We start from the raw sequence: 7,257 nt of genomic DNA, 5'->3' as shown, positions 1-7,257 counted from the left end.
TAAAACTGCCAGTAGGTGGCAGCAAGTGACTGTTAATGAGTGAGTCATTGAGATTCAACCGATTCATTCAGAAACAAAGCATTTAACCTTGTTAATGAGTGAATCACTGAATCATTTATTCAACAGATTTGTTCAAAAAGCTGATTCATTCAATAAGTAAACACCGTCCATTGCTCAGAGACGCAAAACCGTGCTGTGATCGTTGTTTGGAACTATTTTCATTGGCAAAATTGAGCAAAAACAAGCAATATTATGTCTGAAATGTAAGTCACTTATTGCTTTATTGAACGTGTATAAAATGATTATTAAATGCTGATATCTGCTGAAAAATGGCACAGATGCACAGTTTTGTTTACTACTCACATAATGAAGCACATAACGCTTGCGGTGATTTCAGAGTCTGTCGTCTCACTAAATGAGTACATAAATACATGAAGAACATCTCCAGAACTGCTCCGAGAGTCACTTCATGATTCATTTGAGTAAAACTGGCCTCATATCACACAGAAATTTAAAGGTATTCATGGCAACCCATCAAAATAAAAGTTCCTTTTAACTTGAACACATTGCACCAGACATATTGTTCAGTAGAATGTACATAATATTAGTACTACTACTAAAATGATTAAAACTTTATTTTTTTAAGGAATAATCACTCAACATTTCTTCCATGTTGTAATAAATTTAATAGTAAATCCCCTTTGATTGCCAAACAATAAAGTTTGTTTAATTTTCAATACTCAAAAGATCAATTAAATTAATCTGTTATGCCTTCATTTGATAATCAGAACAATTTCAATACACAACAGAATTTTTTGAGAAAAATAAATAAATAATAATAAAAAAAATATATATATACAGGTGCTGGTCATATAATTAGAATATCATCAAAAAGTTGATTTATTTCACTAATTCCATTCAAAAAGTGAAACTTGTATATTATATTCATTCATTACACACAGACTGATATATTTCAAATGTTTATTTCTTTTAATTTTGATGATTAGAGCTTACAGCTCATGAAAGTCAAAAATCAGTGTCTCAAAATATTAGAATATTTACATTTGAGTTTGAATAAATGACCATCCCTACAGTATAAATTCTGGGAATCTCTTGTTTTTTGAAACCACAATAATGGGGAAGACTGCTGACTTGGCAATGATCCAGAAGATGAACATTGACACCCTCCACAAAGAGGGTAAGTCACGGAAGGTCATTACTGAAAGGTGTGGCTGTTTACAGAGTGCTGTATCAAAGCATATTAAATGCAAAGTTGACTGGAAGGAAGAATTTGGGTAGGAAAAGGTGCACAAGCAACAGGGATGACCGCAAGCTTGAGAATACAGTCAAGCAAAGCCGATTCAAACACTTGTGAGAGCTTCACAAGGAGAGAACTGAAGCTGGAGTCAGTGCATCAAGAGTCACCACGCTCAGACGTCTTCAGGAAAAGGGCTACCAAGCCACTTCTGAACCAGAGACAACGTCAGAAGCATCTTAACTGGGCTGTGGAGAAAAATAACTGGACTGTTGCTCAGTGGTCCAAAGTCCTCTTTTCAGATGAAAGTAAATTTTACATTTCATTTGGAAATCAAGGTCCCAGAGTCTGAAGGAAGAGTGGAGAGGCACAGAATCCATGTTGCTTGAAGTCCAGTGTGAAGTTTCCACAGTCAGTGATGATTTGGGCTGCCATGTCATCTGCTGGTGTTGGTCCACAGTGTTTTCTGAAGTCCACAGTCAACGCAGCCATCTACCAGGAAATTTTAGAGCACTTCATGCTTCCTTCTGTTGACAAGCTTTATGGAGATGCTGATTTCATTTTCCAGCAGGACTTGGCACCTGCCCACACTGCCAAAGGTACCGAAAGCTGGTTCAATGACCATAGTGTTACTGTCCTTGATTGGCCAGCAAACTCACCTGACCTGAACCCCATAGAGAATCTATGGGGTATTGTCAAGAGGAAGATGAGAGACACCAGACCCAACAATGTAGAAGAGCTGAAGGCCACTATCAGAGCAACCTGGGCTCTCATAACACCTGAGCAGTGCCACAGACTGATCGACTCCATGCCACGCCGCATTGCTGCAGTAATTCAGGCAAAAGGAGCCCCAACTAAGTATTGAGTGCTGTACATGCTCATACTTTTCATTTTCATACTTTTCAGTTGGCCAAGATTTCTCAAAATCCTTTCTTTGTATTGGTCTTAAGTAATATTCTAATATTTTGAGATACTGATTTTTGACATTCATGAGCTGTAAGCTCTAATCATCAAAATTAAAAGAAATAAACATTTGAAATATATCAGTCTGTGTGTAATGAATGAATATAATATACAAGTTTCACTTTTTGAATGGAATTAGTGAAATAAATCAACTTTTTGATGATATTCTAATTATATGACCAGCACCTGTATATAGATATATATCTCTGTCACGGTCCTGCTGGAGCCAGGGAAAAGCGGGGACCAGGAGTTTCTTCAAACATAGACTTTTATTTGGACACAGGAAGGCAGGACACCAAACGACAATTAACAACCAACGTGGAGACAGGGAAACACAGGGCTTATAAACGTAAGGAAATCAAACGAGGAGAACTGAAACAGGTGGGGAACAATCACACACAGCTGGGGACTAATGAACTCATAATGACAGGTAACGAGGACAGGAACAAACCAAATATGGGCACGAGAGGAGGGGAAACACAAGACAGGACTGACAGTATCACTGTGAAAAGTGATTCACTATATTTACTCAATAAAATTCTGTCAACAGATTACAAGCAATATTATTAATTAAATTCAACACATAAAAAATAATTAGAATTAGTCAAATGAGATGATTACAAATTAACCATTCAAAATGAGTAAAATAGCACAAAAACATTAAGTAACATTTAAACAAAAATATTGATTTCACTGGTCCAAAAAAAACCCCAAAAAACCTCTATGCTAATGATTAGTATGCATGCCAGGCCAGTAGTTGGCGATCAAGAAACACTGTGCAAAAATGTAATATGCATGCACATGACGTCACCTTTTTCACAAATTCATGTTTTTGTTGTTCACATGGAGATGATGCAGGCATCGTGTTCAAAAGCTTGTGTTTCCAGGCCCCAAAACTGAGTTATTGAAGACACCTGATGTTAACAAACAGAATCACTGAAGGAGAAGGAGAAAATCTGAATTTTTAGGTTACCATTACGGTGGTCAATGTTTGCTTTAGTTGGGCTCTTGACCCTTGATTCTTTAATATTAGATTTTGTTTGGCTGCTGTTACAGAGTTAAACAACAGTTAGACAAGCCAAGAGAAAAGGTGGGCTGGTGGTTTTGATTATGTTTTGTCATCATCATTTTACCTGAATCTCTGAATTAGATTTACTTTGATTACAGCAGTCCTGTAATAACTTTAATAAATCAGAATAAATTTAAATAAACAAGTTGTTTTTATGCATTTAAATGATTAGACATGCTGCAACAGAGAATTTGGTAACAATGAAACACATGATGATAAAAATAAAACATTTCATAGGATCCTAAGCATGTATTTTTATTTTATTATAATTTTTTTTTCTTTTAATAAATTGATGTGAAATTGTATGTTTCATTATTTTAATTAATTAGACATGCTTTTTGATTAATACAATTTAATTTAACCATTAAAAAGGAGTCCAGAAAAAGTATAACAGAAAAAAGGCGGTATCCAGAAAAATGTAAAAACAAAGAAAAACAGAATTTGGAAAAAACATAAAACGGAAATTGGGAAAAAATAAAAGGTATTTCCTACACAGGTGAGCACACTCCCACCAGCGGACAGAGAGCACGTGTTGGAAAATATGCCACGTCAAATATGCCCCCCTGGGTTTCTGTAGAGTTCATAGAGCTTAGAGTTGAACTGAGAACCGGATTAACTCAGCAGTCACATCTACTCACATGATGAGTGTGTGTGTGTGTGTGTGTGTGTGGTGATATTTGACTGTAGGCAGAATTAACTGAGATTCAACCATCACATGATACACTGTGTGAGAGAGAGAACAATCTCTGCACAAACACGGTAAAACCTCCTCATGAGGAAAACCGCTTAAAGGGGTCCTATTATGCTTTCTGAATTTTAGTTAATGAGTAGTGTGTATGTTTGTGCATAAAAAAAGATCTACAAAGTTACAAATCTCAAAGTCCACTCCAAAGGGAGATATTTTGTTTTTAAATAATCCCTTTTCAAGAACTATGAACGGCTCGTTTGGACTACAACGTTGTTTTCCAGGTGTTGTGATATCACAAAGCGGCCCATTAGAATATCATTCAAATAAATCCTGCCTACGGAAATTCGAATGGTTCGGGGGTGGGGAGGGGCGAGCTCGTGGTTAGAACCATCTCAAAAAATTAGAATACTTCATAAGACCAATAAAAAAAAAAACATTTTTAGTGAATTGTTGGCCTTCTGGAAAGTATGTTTATTTACTGTATATGTACTCAATACTTGGTAGGGGCTCCTTTTGCTTTAATTACTGCCTCAATTCGCCGTGGCATGGAGGTGATCAGTTTGTGGCACTGCTGAGGTGGTATGGAAGCCCAGGTTTCTTTGACAGTGGCCTTCAGCTCATCTGCATTTTTGGTCTCTTGTTTCTCATTTTCCTCTTGACAATACCCCATAGATTCTCTACGGGTTCAGGTCTGGTGAGTTTGCTGGCCCGTCAAGCACACCAACACCATGGTCATTTAACCAACTTTTGGTGCTTTTGGCAGTGTGGGCAGGTGCCAAATCCTGCTGGAAAATGAAATCAGCATCTTTAAAAAGCTGGTCAGCAGAAGGAAGCATGAAGTGCTCCAAAATTTCTTGGTAAACGGGTGCAGTGACTTTGGTTTTCAAAAAAACACAATGGCCCAACACCAGCAGATGACATTGCACCCCAAATCAGGGCAACAATCCAGTTCTTCTTCTCCTTAGCCCAGGTAAGATGCCTCTGACGTTGTCTGTGGTTCAGGAGTGGCTTAACAAGAGGAATACGACAACTGTAGCCAAATTCCTCGACACGTCTGTGTGTAGTGGCTCTTGATAAGGCTGCGGTTCTCTCTGTTGGTTGTGCATCTTTTTCTTCCACGCTTTTTCCTTCCACTCAACTTTCTGTTAACATGCTTGGATACAGCACTCTGTGAACAGCCAGCTTCTTTGGCAATGAATGTTTGTGGCTTACCCTCCTTGTGAAGGGTGTCAATGATTGTCTTCTGGACAACTGTCAGATCAGCAGTCTTCCCCATGATTGTGTAGCCTAGTGAACCAAACTGAGAGACCATTTTGAAGGCTCAGGAAACCTTTGCAGGTGTTTTGAGTTGATTAGTTGATTGGCATGTCACCATATTCTAATTTGTTGAGAGTGAATTGGTGGGTTTCTGTTAAATGTGAGCCAAAATCATCACAATTAAAAGAACCAAAGACTTAAACTACTTCAGTCTGTGTGCACTGAATTTATTTAATACACGAGTTTCACAATTTGAGTTGAATTACTGAAATAAATGAACTTTTCCACGACATTCTAATTTATTGAGATGGACCTGTACATCTATGGTAAGAAGGCTTGGTTGAATGCATCAGACAAGAGGACGACAAAGAAGTGCTGCTGTAGCTTCAAGTTTTCGCCGTGTGGAAGAAACGCTGTTTGTTTCACCCCCGTGCTTTTTGCTTTTCCTTGCAGCAGATGTTTTCTACCTCACTGGGGATTTTAACGCAGTTATTACACAAGCACCTGAATAATTATGTATGTAAATATGTATGTTACAGTTATGAAAACGTTTTTATAAATTGCTGACAGTGCAATACTGGATAATGATGTAATCTGCAGAATTTACACTTCAATTATGAGACTATGGTATAAATAAATTCAACTATATAACAGTTTCACTGCAATTTTGACTTTGTTAAATGAACATGAGCACTGCACATTTCAAATCGAAGCCCGGTGCAGGTGTTTTTATATCACTGTGTTTCTGAAGGAAACCGACTGTCTTCAGAAAATTGTGGATGCAATTTTCATTTAATCTTGCATGTAATGCCTGATAAAGCATTGTTTGTGAGCGGAGCTCTGCTTTGTGTACAGCGTTACCGGGGAAACCTCGAGCTCTCCAACAGCGCCTCCTGCTGGCAGATAATTAATTTGCATATGCTGCCACAAATATTGTAACTCTGTGGGACTGTGTTATAAATAAATTCAACTGTATAACAGTTTCACTGCAATTCATGTTATAATGTTAGAATTAAAGAACAAAAAGCATAATACACATTACCGTTGCATTTATCTGTACATAGTAAATACAGTTATTTTTAAGCGGTTGTTGACATCATATCTAAAATGTGATTTAGCAAAAGAAAAAAAACAAAACAAAACAAACAATGACATTACCATTTAATATGTCTTGCAATATCCGTGCATGCAAAGGTTCTGCGTGATCATCTTGTTCAATATTCTCGGGGTCTGAATTGATATGGCAATATTGATGAACTTGCTGCTTTGGCAAGCGGGGGGGGCAGTACTGAAACACCGGCTAAGCTGTTCGCCAATCACAACGCACTGGGACAGCTAACCAATCACAACACATTTCGTTTTTCGGAAGGCGGGCCTTCATCAAACCCGGAACTAATCGAGCCGTTTGTGCCAGACTGGGGAGAAAGGTATAGTAATAATGTAAATTATGTGAAAAATAATGCGATTTTCGAACCACCAAGCATGAGAGCATGTTCTAGTACACCCCCAAAACAAAATCAAGACTTAGTAAAAGAGCATAATAGAACCCCTTTAAACAACAGATCACTTAAAAATGAACCTTACAAACCCAGATGTGTCACAACACAACCCGGAGACAGTGGGTTTTTAAAAACAGAGGTTAATTTATTGACAGGTTTGTAAGATGGGATCGTAGAGGTGGTGAGGAGGTGAGTCAAAACACGTTGAATAGTTCTTGGGTTCTTATCTGTTGTCCTTTGCAGGAGGTTCAGGATGGTGCTGGAGCTGAGGAGTATCAAAAGGTAAGCAACGAGAGTGAGTCAGGTAAATTCAAGCTAGTGACCGGTAGACCAGACGATGAGGGACTGAATGAGCTGTGGTTATATTGAGGGTTTGATTGGTGAGTGCAGGTGATTAATAATCAGGTGACTGGGATCTGGTGTGCGTCGGGGCTGGTGACTGCGACAGTGCAGAATCCCTGACAGGATGAGCTTCTTTCCACCGTCAAACACAGGAGGAGTATTTCTGAATAATAAAAGTCAAAAA

Source organism: Onychostoma macrolepis, chromosome 07 (assembly GCF_012432095.1).
Source record: "Onychostoma macrolepis isolate SWU-2019 chromosome 07, ASM1243209v1, whole genome shotgun sequence".
Classification (NCBI taxonomy): Eukaryota; Metazoa; Chordata; class Actinopteri; order Cypriniformes; family Cyprinidae; genus Onychostoma; species Onychostoma macrolepis.
Note: the sequence above shows the minus strand (reverse complement) of the source record.